At 35.3% G+C, this 15,892-nt stretch overlaps 1 protein-coding gene across 15 annotated transcripts in view; it reads left to right on the top strand.

Annotated features, from left to right (window-relative positions):
- The first annotated feature begins 364 nt into the window (after positions 1-364).
- Positions 365-15,892, top strand: part of LOC110460451 (disabled homolog 1-like) — a 33,851-nt gene continuing 18,323 nt past the window's right edge. For 12 of the 15 annotated variants that reach the window (XM_021513369.1, XM_021513367.1, XM_021513366.1 and 9 more), the window contains exons 1-2: positions 365-503; positions 10,662-10,723. The gene's annotated coding sequence lies outside the window, so the exon portion shown is untranslated. The other 3 variants (XM_021513356.1, XM_021513358.1, XM_021513357.1) reach the window with 3 other exon arrangements.

Here is a 15,892-nt window from a genome sequence, read left to right as displayed (position 1 = left end):
ACTTACAGTTCTGAATGTATGACTATGGCTTCGTTGTAATTTTCATCAAGCCTGCCTTTCCAGTTTTCATTATAATTTTATCATCAAGTCTGCCTGACCAATCAGTGTGATTTCAGGAAAATCGGCTGATACAGATGCTGAATGTCACGCCATAGACTCCCAAGCACCTGCACTCCTTAAATTAGGCAACATACTGCTAAACAACGCGTGAAATTTTGTCATTTATAATTACGACCTGAACAAATAAGGCCTATAAATTATGTTTGTTTGTTGTTAGGACCGCCGTTTGTATATTTTCTAACCTTACATTGTGTCGTCTGCTAATTATGGTGTGACGTCAGGTTCATAGTTCGTTTATCCGGGCACCTGACAAGTTGAGTATTAGTGGCGAGTACTATTTGTTGTTAACCTCGTGAATGTCTGTAAAGTTGCTGAAGTGTTAACTCTGTAACCTGTCCGAAGGGATAAAAAGTTTCGGCCAATGTAATTGAAGTATCATGAAGGTAAGTTACAAAACCTACGTTTGTCTATTTTAATTGGCTGTGTACCTGGCGTCAATCCAGGATGAAGTTTTGAGTGCTGGTGGTATTAGTAGCGCGTTGTCCTGTTTACACCCCAAAGGCGATGAGAGAAGTCCTGACCACGACCAAGAACTCTAGCGGGATGTATTTACTATGACATGTGCGATAGGAAGGTAGGTGTATGTCGTGCTCCCCGAACTTCTTTTTGTAAATCTGGGACGTGGGTCACACTTTTATCTGTTTTGCCGTCCCATGTATGTTCTGTGACACTTTCCCTGCATAGAAAGTGAGGACTTAGCTCGACGTCACGCCCCCCACTTACACCTCCAGCCACGCTCAGAATTTATCATTTCACACCGCAAGTTTTATTGTGTTTCATCAACACTGGATGTTTTCTGTCTTTTCCCTATTCATAATTAGTATGTGGTCTATATCTTGAACAAGTTCAACCTTGGCAATGTGATTCTAAAATGAAACTAAAAAATGAGGGACTAGGATACTTGGACCAGTGTAATCTAACAAACGCTAGTTACAGGCCCAACATCATATCACGTCCAGACAATCCATTGTGACTTGTTCGTTATGATTAGGATACACGTCTTGTTTTATTCATTGCATTGACTTGAAATAAAGTGCAGTTTCTGTAATCTGTCGTCAACTTTCACTAGTCAACTGATTTCAGTATGGGGACACTTGTTTATAGTTATTTTTTCATATAAATAATAATATTAAGAAGTTATAGATTCTTATAGATCTAATATGGTGTTATATAAAGATTTGTGATAATGAGGTAGGAAGTGTAATAGAAATGCATATTGTTTATTCTTATTGAGACTGATAATTTTCAAACTTTTCAATTTCATACACATATAAGAGAGTTATTTTCATTCATCATGATTTAGATAACAATTTTTAACATGCTATGTAGCCAGGCCAATACTCTTTTGTAAATTTCAGTAGATATGAAAAGCTTTATTTTAAGCCCAGAATGTTCCATAGAGCTTATAGATTTCAACCCCTCCCCCCTCCCTACTATAGTGGCTTTGGCGCTCGCTCTTTTTCTTGGGCAGTGCACTTCAAACAGGACCAGTAATTTGTTTTTAATTCCACCCCTGAATATGTGTGTATTAAAAGTATGTTTGATTTTCATCCTTTGATACAGTATTATTATTTAAGAATCATCAACAATTTCATAAAGCNATAAAGGGGGGGGGGGGAGGGGGACTCTTAATGTTTAGCTGGTGTGGAGTCTTCAGATACATTCCTGTTTACAATAAGGACTATACATTAATTGACATCAAATAACTACCACATTCATTACCGATGGAATTATTTGAGATTGAGACTTTTTTCCTCAACCTGATAGAAAAAAAAGTGCTCCCATTGAAAACAAGAAAAGTCAAGATTTTTTTTCTGTAAATATTGAAATTTTCTAACATTTTGATATTTATGCTTAAGTACCGAATTTGAAATGGGATTTAAAATTTACTATCTTTAAAATTTGATAGAGAAAAAAGAATCTACGAAGAAGGTGAAAATATCATGAAAAGTATTTTTATGAAAAGTAGTTGCATTCTTGTAAATTAAAATTTGGGAAAATTCATGATCACTCCGTTGTATATGTGTTGCATGTTTTGACTGACCTGTCACATCTGGGATAAACACACTGCAAAGTTATATTCTGTATATTAAAGTATTATCTTCAAATGGTATACTGTGATGACAAAATTTCTAGCAATAAAGTTTCAATTTATTTTAAATTTTGTTGTAACAAGTATTGCAGGAAGTGCAACATCGGTTAACGTGGTAGGCAACAAACCTGGGCATGATACACTTCACAATAAAGTGTAGAGCAGCTAGCTATAGTATAAATTGTAGCGCTTAAAAAAAACTTAACATAATGTTGCATCAGTTTTATTGTGCACAATTAGGTGTTTCCTTATATATTTTGGCCCCAGGCTGTGATAAATGCTGTTTAGCTAGTTATTATAGGGCTGTAATAATATATCGGAAAACAGGTATATCACAATACACGGGTATATTGTATCGTACCACAATACAGAGATGAAATATTGCTTTATCGCAATATTTTTCAAAAGCATATTTTTGTGTATCTGCTTGGTGTGTTTTAACTTTGCAAATTACTACAATTTTAACAGGTATACCAATAAGCATAAAACAGGCTTTTAATAGTGGTGAGAATCAGTTCAAATTTAGTAATCGATGGTTGGTTTGACAAAAACCTTAAATCTATGTGATCCATATTATATATATGATTAAGTTTGATAACATTCTGACAACAACTTATTATAAAATCGAGCACATCTTTCCTATGACAATATATCGGGAAACGTATCGCAATATATAAATTCTGTATTGCAATATATCGGGATACACTCTTGACGTATTTGTGACACCCCTACTAGTTATGAGTATTTAGACACTTAAACTTATTGAACAAGATAAAAAGATGGATAAAGGATCAGTGCAAAATAATATCAATTTCTTACAATGTGCACATTTTATGTATTATATGATCTTACCCTCTTCAACTATTGTTTAAAGAATCAATTAATGAAGTACAAATGTACATGTATGTTTATAGTACCGTATTTATCTAGCAGAAACCCCATGGCTAGTAATAAGCTCACTCCTACCTATTGTGGTTTAGTTGAGTCCGGTAATGAGCCCACCCCCTACTTTGAGATTGTGTGTTAGAGCCCAGGGCATATCGAAAGATAGATATGGTAGGTTAATTTGACACTTTATATGAGAGGTCAGGAATTTTGTATATAACCTAACTTGTTTTGTTTAATGCTTTTTGAAAAAAAATCTCTACCATAGATTTAGGACATTCACTGTACGTGTGTGTTCAACATGACCCTATCTAATGAGTTAACTGGAAAAGTCGCAAGACTGAGTGTATTATAGGGGGTGTATCAGGCCAAGGGGCGGTTATCTAAAGTGAAATGTATATGCAGTCACATCAGCTATAAGCCAGCTGTTTCACATGAAGGAATCAATTTTCTCATCAGATAAAATATAGGTTGTTGTCAACCTGATAGAATCAAGGTGTGTATATAGTCCATACATGTGTTTACGTATAAAGACTTGTACAAGTCCATTTATTAAAATTTCAAAATTCATTTGTTAAAGATTAACATAAATAGATATTTGCTCACATCAACTACATATATTAATTATTTAAGCTCAAAACAAATACCATGCAATTTTCACTTATAGCTAGGATATTTAATGGTATGTGTATATATATACACTGTATACAATATTAGGAAATCAGTGATAATAAATGATAAATATAATTAAGAGATTTAATTATAATCATATTATAGACTACAGTATACAGTAACTGACACACGGCTATCAGACAATGACTATCTGTATGGTATTTATACTAGTTTATAAGTTATAGGTCAACAGGTGTGCTATCGTCATTAAAGTGGAAGTGCAAAGTTCCCCAGTTTTATCTGTGACACATACAAGTCTGTACAGGGTTGGTACAAGTGTTTGTCCTAGGCATGTACTGTAGAAACCATAAAATGCACATCCACCCATACAAGATTGCCAATACAATGTATATGGTATTGTATTTTTCATTGTAACATTTTTTATTTTTTTTTATCTTTTAAAACAATTAGAGAGAATTTTGAAACTTCCGTATCTATCTTTGATGTATGATAGAATCATAGAAATAGATAAAATAAAGGAAAGTGGTAGATGATACGGAGGTTAGGCATGTTGTTACAGGCATTCGGTCACATTAGGGCTGTTATCTAGAGTAACATGGACAGGTGGAGGGACACAGGTACAGTAATCTACAGCTTTCAGTAATACTAAAATGAGGCAGTGACTCACGGAGTAATTATTTCGTAAATGATGCAAGTAATTGGTTTGTATACATGTGGTAATTCCTATTTGTACGAGGCAACTTCTACGGTATGAACATTTTTCTACCGATAGTTATGATATTATTAAATAAATTATTTATATAGCCATGTATTGATTGTTACGCATTCTCTTCCCTACAAGAGCTGCTCAAGGTGGTACATGTACTTTCCTGCAGTTCTGCAGCTACTCTTGGTCCGTGCAGGTTGACTATAATATAACATATATTGAACTGCTCAGTGGCTGTAGGAAGTGACCTCAAGATCTGCTAGAGATGTAAATATAATGTACATACAAAAAATTCTACATCTCATGTTCTGACTTGACTGTGTGCAGTTTAGGTACTCAAACGTGTTTATCTGTTCCTAGTACTTATATGTGTATAGGTGGAAAACATTAATAAGCAAGCAGAAGTATGGAAACAATTGCGTACCCAAATGAAGTATAGGTCATGTAATTCTAATATAGCAGTCATGGCCTGTAAAACAGTTGTATAACTAGTCGTGTACAGTGAGTTGTCCACTAATAGACACAGGTCAGTATCCCAATGTCAAGGTTACAGAATGGACAAAAGTGCAACGATGATTGTCAAAATTGTAACTTTTGAATAGGAGATGTTTCTTTATACATTGGCATATCCGTAATTCCTAGGTAGAGATCATTGTAAGGGGTTGGTAAGACAGTACAGAGTTTCAAACAAAATTCTTTGACAGAACAACGAGTTCTGGAGTCATGATGCAGTTTTTCTGTAAAAGTGCTTTCACTTTCTTGTTTTCCAAATAATTTGTCTATGTTTCAAAGTACTTGTAACTAATCCTGCATCTGACAAGTTCCTTAATTTGTCCTGTAGATTGTTTGGGCGAGGGACCGTCTCATTTGGTCAATTGAATTATTTTGACCTTCTTTCAAGGACACAGGCCTAGGTGTCAAGTATATTAGAGTAAAACCAGAGCCAGGTGAGTTTTATTTAGTGTAGAGAAAGTAGCAAGTTTTGTATAAGTTTAATATATTTAAAAGTTCTATAAGTAGGTCTTCTTCCATAGAGTATCTTAAACTAGCACACTAAATTGAGTTTTTAGCCTGATATCGTTAGGCTAGGTGGCATGCACTGTTCCATGTACAGTTGAATGGGATTCACAAACATAGAACTGCATGACATTATTTTAGGAGATGGAATTTGTCTAGAAATATATGAGTAAGTTTCAATTATTTGAATGGCATAACACATATTTGGTGAAAATACCAAGGCCTTGTGAATGGGTGCAGTGGTCAGATGAAATAAGTCTTTCTTATTTACTGATATTTTGTCTGTAAATGAATTTAGGGACAGCGACAATATGCTGTCCTGTCATTGTAAGACATTGCTAACTATTGTATAGGCCAAAGTCTGCATACATACAGTCATTATGTCAACTTCCTTCCTAAGGCTCAGGAGTAGTAGCTAGAGTCCCATGTGATGCAATAGCGTTTAAGTAGACACTGATAGAATGTATATAACACAGGATGTATGTGAAGGGCGGACAACGGTGCATATTGCATAGGTCTCGTTGTATTCTTAAGACTTAAGAAGCCTTACTTTGAGATGTTTCAGGTAGATTTACCTTAGCTTGTGTAAATACAGACATGATTAACAAGTTGTTTGTGTGTTGTATAGGAACTAGACCAGACTATATCTACTCTAGGAATTTTTAGCCCACCATCATCGTCCATGGTTTGTTATCCATCCGTTTGTTGTCTTTCCTTAACCCTTTCAACACTTCAGACCATAATTGACTCGTCCAGATAAATGCATGGTTGAGTCTAAAGTTATACAGGGGTGAAAGGGTTAAACTTTTTTTTTTTTTTTAAAGCTATTCTTGTTATTGCTCTTTCTCAAGAAGTACTTTACGCATCTTTCTCAAATTTAACATGAAGGTTCCCGCCCTTAGTCTATTTTTGCTGTTCATGTTTCATATTGAGACCGATAAGGAAAATATTAAAGCCTCCAGCCACAGTCTTTATTTTGACTCTTAATTAAAGTTTGTTATCACTATTTCTCAAAAAGTACTTGACAGACCATTCCCTAAATTTGACATATTAAATTTCTCATGGTACTTAATTGTGCATGTTTCATTTTTAGGCTGATCTGAAAAACAAGTTGGACATCAGGCTTTTTTTTACTCTTAAAGATTTTTATACATGTTTATATCCATTGACATTCTCAGGAAGTAATTGACAATTTTTTCTCAAATATTTGTAGATTTACCTTGTATGTGTAAGTTCTTCCTGTTCACTAAGATTTGCAAATTTCTTTTTGAGCTTAAAGCTGCTCGATAAGAAAATAAACACTACTGCCAGAAAACAGAAATATCTCGTTTCTTTTTTTTGCACACTACTAAATTAGTAAATTATTAGGTCAGACAGCAAGCTAACTTTGAAAGGACATCGTCAAATCCAGTTGTATTAAAGTTTTATCAAAAGTTACAATAAAGTTAAATCACAAGGTACGTGTATACTGTTTATAAGTTTAAGAATATCAATTCACAAATGGAACAAAAGAAAACAGATCAAACTAACATAGAATATCGCTCTTACAAATGATGGGTGCTAATTACCCTCCTCTAGGATAACAGCCCTATTGTGGTAGCTTATTCAATGAAACAAGTCATTAAAAATAAATGTTTTCCCCCTTAAATATTTCCTCTTTAACAGTTTAACGGATTTTGTTGATCAATTGTTCTATGTTAGTTCACCATGTACTGTGATAAGCTATAACGCTAGTCTAGGACCTACATCTGTTTATATCCCGTAGGATGTAAGAATTGGACCTGCTGCCCCAATTGCATGATCGTAAGAGGCGACTAAATTTGGGATCTTAACTTTTCTCTTCTTTCTAAACAACTTTCTTCTTCCTAATGTCTCCATTGACAATGCCTCACTTTTGGCGTTTAGTTGAGCGTTCGCCCCTGTGAGGAAGGCTTTGGGTTCTGTCCCCTGGCCGAGACATACCAGAGTCTGTAAAATTGGTAGTTTAATTTCTCCTCCTGCTTAACGCTCAGCAATTTAGGAGTGGGACGACTGGTTCGCCCGTTGTCAGTATAATGTGACCGGGTGGGGTGTCCTGCTGGGTGTCTTCGGCAGTATGTTTCAGTGAGGTAGCACTATAAAGTCGGCATCAGTTCCGCGCTATCACAAGGAGACAAACACAAACATATCGCAGCCTCCTAAAACACAAACACATATACTACACACATGCATCTTGCACACAGGGGAGGCCGTCCATAAATGACCATAGCTGTTGATAGGACGTTAAACAATACTAAACCAAACCAAATCAAACATCTGTCTATAACTAGTACTGGTATATAGTATCCTATATGATATATTATAGGACTAGCTAAGAACATCAGTTTATGTGTATCGTTGAGATCCATTCTGCTGCCAGGGCCTGCTCAATTTGTTCAGTCAAGTTATCTGCCCAGTAAGAACCAGTGTGCGCTGGTTATGTGACCAGCTAATATGTAATTTAAAGCACTGAATTGTAAAGATTGAAAAACAAGGAATTAAGAATACACAGTGATCGTTCTACAATTAACTTTCATTGGACTTTTTTCACTCTATTGTTAAACACCATGGGTATTGCCATGTAAGATTTCAGTATTTCCAGAAATTCTATAGGGGACAGTCCCTTTTCAGAACTTTGGACTTGCATGTAATCACTGAACTAAATTTGTGCCATAGATACATAGAACTTGCCAGGTTGTATGAGCTAGTAGACATGGTAAACTGTTATTGCAATTGTGAATGATGGGTGTTGATCAGGATCTTTAATGGGGTAATGTGTAAATGTTAGGGCTGCTTTAATACAATACATAGCACGATACTGTGGTCACGATAAATATATATCACAATACAGAAAGGGCAGAAGTATAGAGAAAAGATATGTTGCAATTTTTTAATGACAATATTACAAAAGGAAACGGACTTTAATGTTTCACACAATTCACGTTTTTCAACGTGTATACTGAGCTGAAGCTGTCACTCGCTATGTGGGAACGGATTTGGGTAGACTAAATTCATAAACAACAAAAAAACAGAAAATATTGCAGGTGTATTGTGACCTCCCAAAAATATTGTATATCTTATCGTATTCAAATTATCGCGATATATATCGTCACAATATATATCTTTGCAGCCCTTATGAATGTTATACAATGTGGACTTGGCCTTACAATGTTGATCTACAAATTAAGAAGTGTTAGCCTGTAGGAGATGTTTTATATACATGAATGACTTTGGATCTATACATGATTAAATTTACTGGTAACATATCTGACAATTTCATGTTTACTAATTACCATAAGGATCAACACCTGGCTATCTGCATGATAAGCCAGTAACTTGACCAGTGGACACTAGATTTTCCACCATCATTTTGTCATATACTAGAATTTTAAAATACCCCGGCATTGTACAAAGTTGGGGAAGTTGTATACTGGAGTCAGGGTGTCCAGTCTGTTTGTAGACACAAGTTTATCCTGACCACTTCGACTGCATAGATTTCAGTGGAACATCGTAATTCCAAGGGAGTTGCTTACTATGAACTTTATTTTTCATTTACAAAGTTTATAACAGTCTTGTTTAGACAACAAATCCCATTCAGTTTTCATTCTGTTTCTTTAAGGCCTGGTTGGTAGCGTTACATAATCATCATCATTTGTAACCTTTCGTTAATACCTTTCAATCATACTGTTTATCAGGGAGGATGTGTGTACACACATACCAGTATACCGGGTAGATGGTACAATTGAGGATTGGAAAGGCGGGTGGTTGGCGGTGAGGTTTAAGTCCGCCCTTCAGCTTACAGTCCTGATTATATGCTGATCTTTTATACTTATAGGTGACACACTTAGGTATGAGAGCAGTAACACAAAATAAATATACATAGGAAATTAGGAATTTGGAATAATAATCAAAGAATCCATCTGGGTAAGGACAGAAGGGGATTTGACGAACAGAGACGAGGGGGCCACCAGCTGAGTCATCTTTATGACCCCATTTTAACAACTACTAAGGGGTGGAATGGGTAAACATGTTACCCGTCCCCCTGACTGCCTGCAGTATTAGAGTGCAGTTGCGCGAAATGTCTCTATGATTTTTGACAGCTGACTTTACTTGATTCGGCCCACTGTGGCTTAGTGAGTTGTTTTCAGTGGTTTAGAGTCGAGACACCGGCCATTTACACTCTTTGCTTGACAAAGGAAACAGACATTTTCGAAAGCTCGCAAAATAAGTTTTCAATTCCTGTTTGTGTTCTAAACAAACCTAAAGTCTTATTTACATAGGAAATGTTGTACAGCAGGACAGAGCCTGGTGGAGATATTAGTAATAGATGTCTGTCAAGTACTATAGATATTATTACTCATAGTCAACACTAGGTTACAAGGCAGGCTATCATAACTATCAAAATCATACATTCTAACAGTTGATTACACATCAAGAATCCCAGAATAAAACCAGTTGTAAAAAAATATGCATTCTCCTATATTAAACAATCTTCATTCCTTCTATTAAATAAAGCCTCAGGTTAGATATTTTCCTATACAAAACCATCACCCTTCATTCCATTGCCTTTAATGTCTTGGAAAGATATATATATATATATCCAGGTTTTCATGGCCCAGGCAATTACCTCGATTCAAATTTAATCTTATGGTCCTTTAGAATTGAAATTCTTGATAATGCAAATACCTGTCTTCATGTCTTCATGGTCTAAGAGCGAGCTAAATGATAGCACAGATACAATGTTACAGCCAGGTTTTTCGTGGACGTCGCAGCAGTAGGTACAAAATCTCTGTTATCTCAATGTCTTCATACGATGATACGATGTCCCAATGTCTTCATACGATGTCCCAATGTCTTCATACGATGTCCCAAAGTCTTCATACGATATCCCAATGTCTTCATACGATGTCCCAATGTCTTCATACGATGTCCCAATGTCTTCATACGATGTCCCAGCAATTGCTTGATTACAGCACTGGACAACTTTCAGTAGCTTTAATTGTATATATTTGCATTGATTACAAGAGGGAATTAATTTTGTTCAGGATGTTTCTGTGTCTGTTTAGTTTATTAGCATATTTGTAAGACATAGAGCGGATTAATCAGGGTTAATTGTGACAGTCATACTACATGGTAATATACATTACAATAATCTGTATGAATGCTAAAGTAAGGTGTTGTTTATTCCAGATTACGTAGTTAGCTGTTGGAGATTGCGTGATAAAAGTCCCCAGGGATCACTTTGTTATCAGGTAAGTTATTACAGCAGCAAATTAAAGCACACCTTGTGGATTAATATTTTCATTGTTCAGAACAGACCTTACGAATTTTGAAACCAACACCATTATTACAGATTATGAGATAACCACACTGAGTGCAGTTATGACATTTGCTGATGAACACCTATATTATTTCATGGTATTAGTGAGATAGATGGCAAGCAAATAGTTTGAGAAGAAAATTTACCAGCCTGGGGCAGTCATATATGTTATCATATGGTGCCTATATATCGGTACATACCAGAGTAAGTGCTGGAATTGAGGTCAGTGCTTGAAAAGTACTTAGAAATAGAGCCATGCATATCTCTGAAAAATGCTTGAATTTGCTCATGCAATTATCATTTATACTGGAGACGATTGACTTTTTTTTCTATAAGGTCAAGATTGGTTCAAAAGTTTTGAAATTGATAAAGGACTGTTGCAAAAATATTTGGTAATATTTTTTTTTTTTATAAATAGTTGATAGATCATTTTAAATTTGTTGTGATCCGTTTTAGTGTGTGTTATGTAACATAACATTATAATGACTAGCGTTACATCAATTGAAATGAACTTAACTCTGTCTCAAATATCACCCAACAGGAGCCAGGTGCTTGCCTGTGAGGGGATGTCTGTGTATTGGTGTATAATTGGGTCAGTGTATACTACTACTATGGTGTGCTGACTTGCTTTCATGGGTCAGTTCACCGAGGTCAGTCCTATACACTGGTATACAAGGAAAGTCTGGAGTAGCTACACAATATTTATGTCACCACCGTTCATTATGTTGCCTCGCAGGCAAACTAATTCGGCTGTATGCACAAACCTTGATCCGAGGCTATCAGGAACTACTACAACACATCTACAACACGCACAGATTTAATTAGGGGGGGGGGGGGCTGATTGTAGCAGGGTGTTTGTTAATTCGGGGGGAATTTTTAGAGACAGTTACCATAAGAGGGAAAGATGGTCTAATAGAAATGGTAATGTTATAGGAAGTGACATCGTATTGGGTCATTCCTTGTCGGTAGATTCCTTTTCCTTAAAACAATTGATATTCTCTTTTCTGTTTCGGTATGTGCCTGTCATATATTTGCTGGTAAAATCATCTTTGGGTCAAGGGGACTAAGGAATACATGGTAAAGGTCTAATAGTCAGTCAAGATATTAGAATATAATAAAGGCTGAAATAGGATTTGAGGCTTATATGGATAGGGATAAATATTCGAAGAGCTTTAATGCTTAATTTATGTCAGTTTTTAGCTGGCATCTTTTGATAAACATGTATCAATACTTCAACATTTGATATAACACAGTTTTACAAACACCAGGTGAGTTACTCAGGCCCCTGGGCCTCTTCAAGAGTCTTGTTATAGACAAGCTGCCATTTGAAAAAGTTTCATGTGGTAAAAATTAAACTGTTATACTCATGTTGTCAAGGATAAAGCTGCCCTGTTTTCAAGGATAAACTCATGTTGTCAAGGATAAACTCATGTTGTCAAGGATAAACTCATGTTGTCAAGGATAAAGATGCTATGTTATCAAGGATACAGGATCATGTTGTCAAAGATAAACTCATGTTGTCAAGGATAAAGATGCCCTGTTGTCGAGGATAAAGATGCAATGTTGTCAAGGATACATGGTCATGTTGTCAAAGATAAACTCATGTTGTCAAGGATAAAGATGCAATGTTGTCAAGGATAAAGATGCAATGTTGTCAAGGATACATGGTCATATTGTCAAGGATAAACTATGTTGTCAAGGATAAAGATGCCCTGTTGTCAAGGATAAACTCNGTCAAGGATACATGGTCATGTTGTCAAAGATAAACTCATGTTGTCAAGGATAAAGATGCAATGTTGTCAAAGACAAACTCATGTTGTCAAGGATAAAATCATGTTGTCAAGGATTAAGCTGCCCTGTTGTCAAGGATAAAGATGCAATGTTGTCAAGGATACATGGTCATGTTGTCAAGGATAAACTATGTTGTCAAGGATAAAGATGCCCTGTTGTCAAGGATAAACTCATGTTGTCAAGGATACATGGTCATATTGTCAAAGATAAATTCATGTTGTCAAAGATAAACTTGTGTTGTCAAGGATAAAGATGCAATGTTGTCAAGGATAAATGGTCATAATGTCAAGGATATATCTACCATGTTCTCAAAGATATGATGCCAAGGATAAGATTTCATGTGTCTAAGATAAGATTTTGTATGTGGTCAGCACAAGGGATGAATATGCAATTTCTATCTCGGTTCAGTAATAAGGCAATCAAAGGAATATATGTACTTAAAACCTTTTTTAAAGGTCTGTATAATTTGACTTCATGAGTCAGAACTGTCAGAGGATTTGTTATTAATTAAGGTACCCCTCAATGTACACACTAGTGTGGATATACTCATATATGTTTTGTAAGACTTCAAATTTATTGGAATCCAGTGCGGTGCCCTTATTTATCAAAAAGCATTGAAGCAAATGGAAATGTGCCCCAAAGCAACAAAACAGGTACAAGGTCTTTCTATTGTGCAAAGAATGTCTATAGAAATTAAATTTTCTAACGCTTGTGTATAGGAGATTGATGTGTGACAAGATTTAGATTGAGCTTTACAAGATTTTACCTGAGAATTACAACACAGAGATCACAATCTTTATCTGATCAAGAGAGGGTTCATCAGCATGAGGTCACAATTGAAAAATTCAGAAAAGTTAAAAAAAAAAAAAAAAAAAAAAAAAAAAAAAAAAAAAAAAGCAGTCATGCAGAAGACATGGAGGAGTCTCTCAGCATATGTGGTAGAGGCGCCAACAAACAGGAACTTCAAATTCAAACAAGAATGTAGAATGAACATTTGGATTTTTTTTTTTGCAATTTTGGTAATGAGCTGAGTCACTATCAGGAGATTGTATAAATAGATCTATCATCGTGTATTTATGTTTTCAATGGGTAGCTATCATGTTCAAAAGTAAGCTGTGTTGGTGTCATGCTTAAATGTTCTTGTTGCCTGGTAACCAAACGGACAAATGGATAAACAGGTTATTAATATGTCGTGAATTGCCAGTTTCCATGTTGTCGGGATTATACTGTCTTGTTTCAAGGATGAGCTGCGGAAAAGAATTCCCTTTCGAAAATTAAAATCACCTAAAATATTATTAGTTCAACCATAGATACAAACTGCAATATAAATGTTACAATTGTGGATATTTACAAAGTACTTGTATTGCCTGTATAAGTTATACTGTAGATAAACTCTGTATATGTGTATGTAAATCAGTCATTGGATTAGACCTGATTGTAACAGTTATCTCAGCCTGGCTATTTTTAACTGTTTTATCCCATATCTGTGCTTGTGTGATAGACCTTTCCCGCATGTAAGACTTGACGTCACAAAGAGTGTTGGGTAGAGTTATCCACTAAAGGCAAAGGTTCAGCTGTGACATCAAGCTAAAAATGGTTAATGATGTCATAATTTTAGGATCAGGTATATAATATGTAGCTGGGAGGACTGCCTTGACAGCGTTTTATTTTACGTAAAACTCCATTTTGAAATTCCACATGAGAATATATATAGAATATGGGATCAATCAAGACTTGTACCCCCCCCCCCCCCCCCCCCCCCCCCCCCCCCCCCCAGATCATCCACACTCCTAATAATAGTATTACATATCCTTTATGCCTATATATGCAAAGGTTTATTGAAAATACATATACATATTTGTCATATATATATATATATACATGTCGTTACATGTCACTTGTAATACAGGTTGTTTTGCATATTCCATACTGCTAGCTGTTCATTTGCCAAACATATCCCAATTCAGAAAAATAACGCCTCAAGCACACTTGATTTGTGTTAATATTTTTGATGTTGTACTGAAATATTTGCAACATGTAGTATATGATATAAAAGTACTACAATACATAATATGACCATTTCCATATCCTACCCTGTATCAACCTTCAACCCTTCAAGATTCCGGTTGATACATGACGCTTAGTAAAATAATATGTGGACATGGTCACATGATAACCTCCAAATATTTTCCATTCCTAAAAAGATAGATTCTACATATATCCCTAGATATACATCCATATGATAAACTATAGAAATACTTATCACCTACACCTTCATATATGATCGGCTATATAATTAGATGTACCATTTAACACCTACTTTCCGGGTGTGAAATAAGCAATCCAAAACTATATTTAACTAGATCAACTTGATACCTAGGTGATTGGAATATTTACCAGTTCATAGATTTTACATATATATCTGGTTATCAATGGAATGCATGACTGACATTCATTGAGATAAATACGGTCTGTAGATTGCCTACCTAGATAAATGAGGTCTGTAGGTGTCGTAGATCTAGGCAATGTCAAAGTCTGTGTGTTCATCATAATCTGTCCACACATACACATCTAAATAATGATAAAAGGAAAACAAACAATACCTACGATAGAAGCCAGTACAGTAACTACCAGTGATAAGCCAAAGGTTTGTATTACCGTCACTGTACCCAAACCGGGACACTTGTATGGGAAAACGGCCCAAGAAACTGTCATTCAATGCAAATGAAGTACTTTTGTGTACCATACAGTTTTCATTTGATAATACTTTTATGACAATTTAACTATATATAAGCTTAATTGGCTGCCGATTATCGTTACATGGACAATTTAAAGGTAAGAGTAATGACCAAAACAAAACTTTCCTGAATGATTTACGTGCCTTGCGACGCTATTTATTTGGATACCATTTTCAAAAGTCTATTTTATCAAAACTAATTAATGCTAGCCCGGAGAAGAATTTCAATCAGAATCCGGTTTGACTCTAAAATAATTGAAATATGTCTTCTTTTCTGCTGATATTGATTGTTGATCCCATTAGCCAAAATACCAAAGTGTCTCTTTCAGGGTGCAGTTACCCCAGTTCAAGGGCCTGCGTAACCCTGATAGTACATTTGTATTTCGCTTTCTATTTATAGAACCAGGCGCCGGAAATTTGAACTTGTAATAGAAATGAAAAGTGGATAGTATCTATTTATGAAAAATGAACAAACATTTTTGGAACTGATAGTATGGTATAAAGGACATTTATATTTATCTAAAATGTGTCCCAATTTGGGTACAAAGTTACAAAAACCTGCAATTCAGAAAA

The sequence above is a fragment of the Mizuhopecten yessoensis genome, unplaced genomic scaffold (assembly GCF_002113885.1).
Source record: "Mizuhopecten yessoensis strain PY_sf001 unplaced genomic scaffold, ASM211388v2 scaffold10403, whole genome shotgun sequence".
NCBI lineage: Eukaryota > Metazoa > Mollusca > Bivalvia > Pectinida > Pectinidae > Mizuhopecten > Mizuhopecten yessoensis.
Note: the sequence above shows the minus strand (reverse complement) of the source record. Positions and strands in the feature narration are given on the sequence as shown.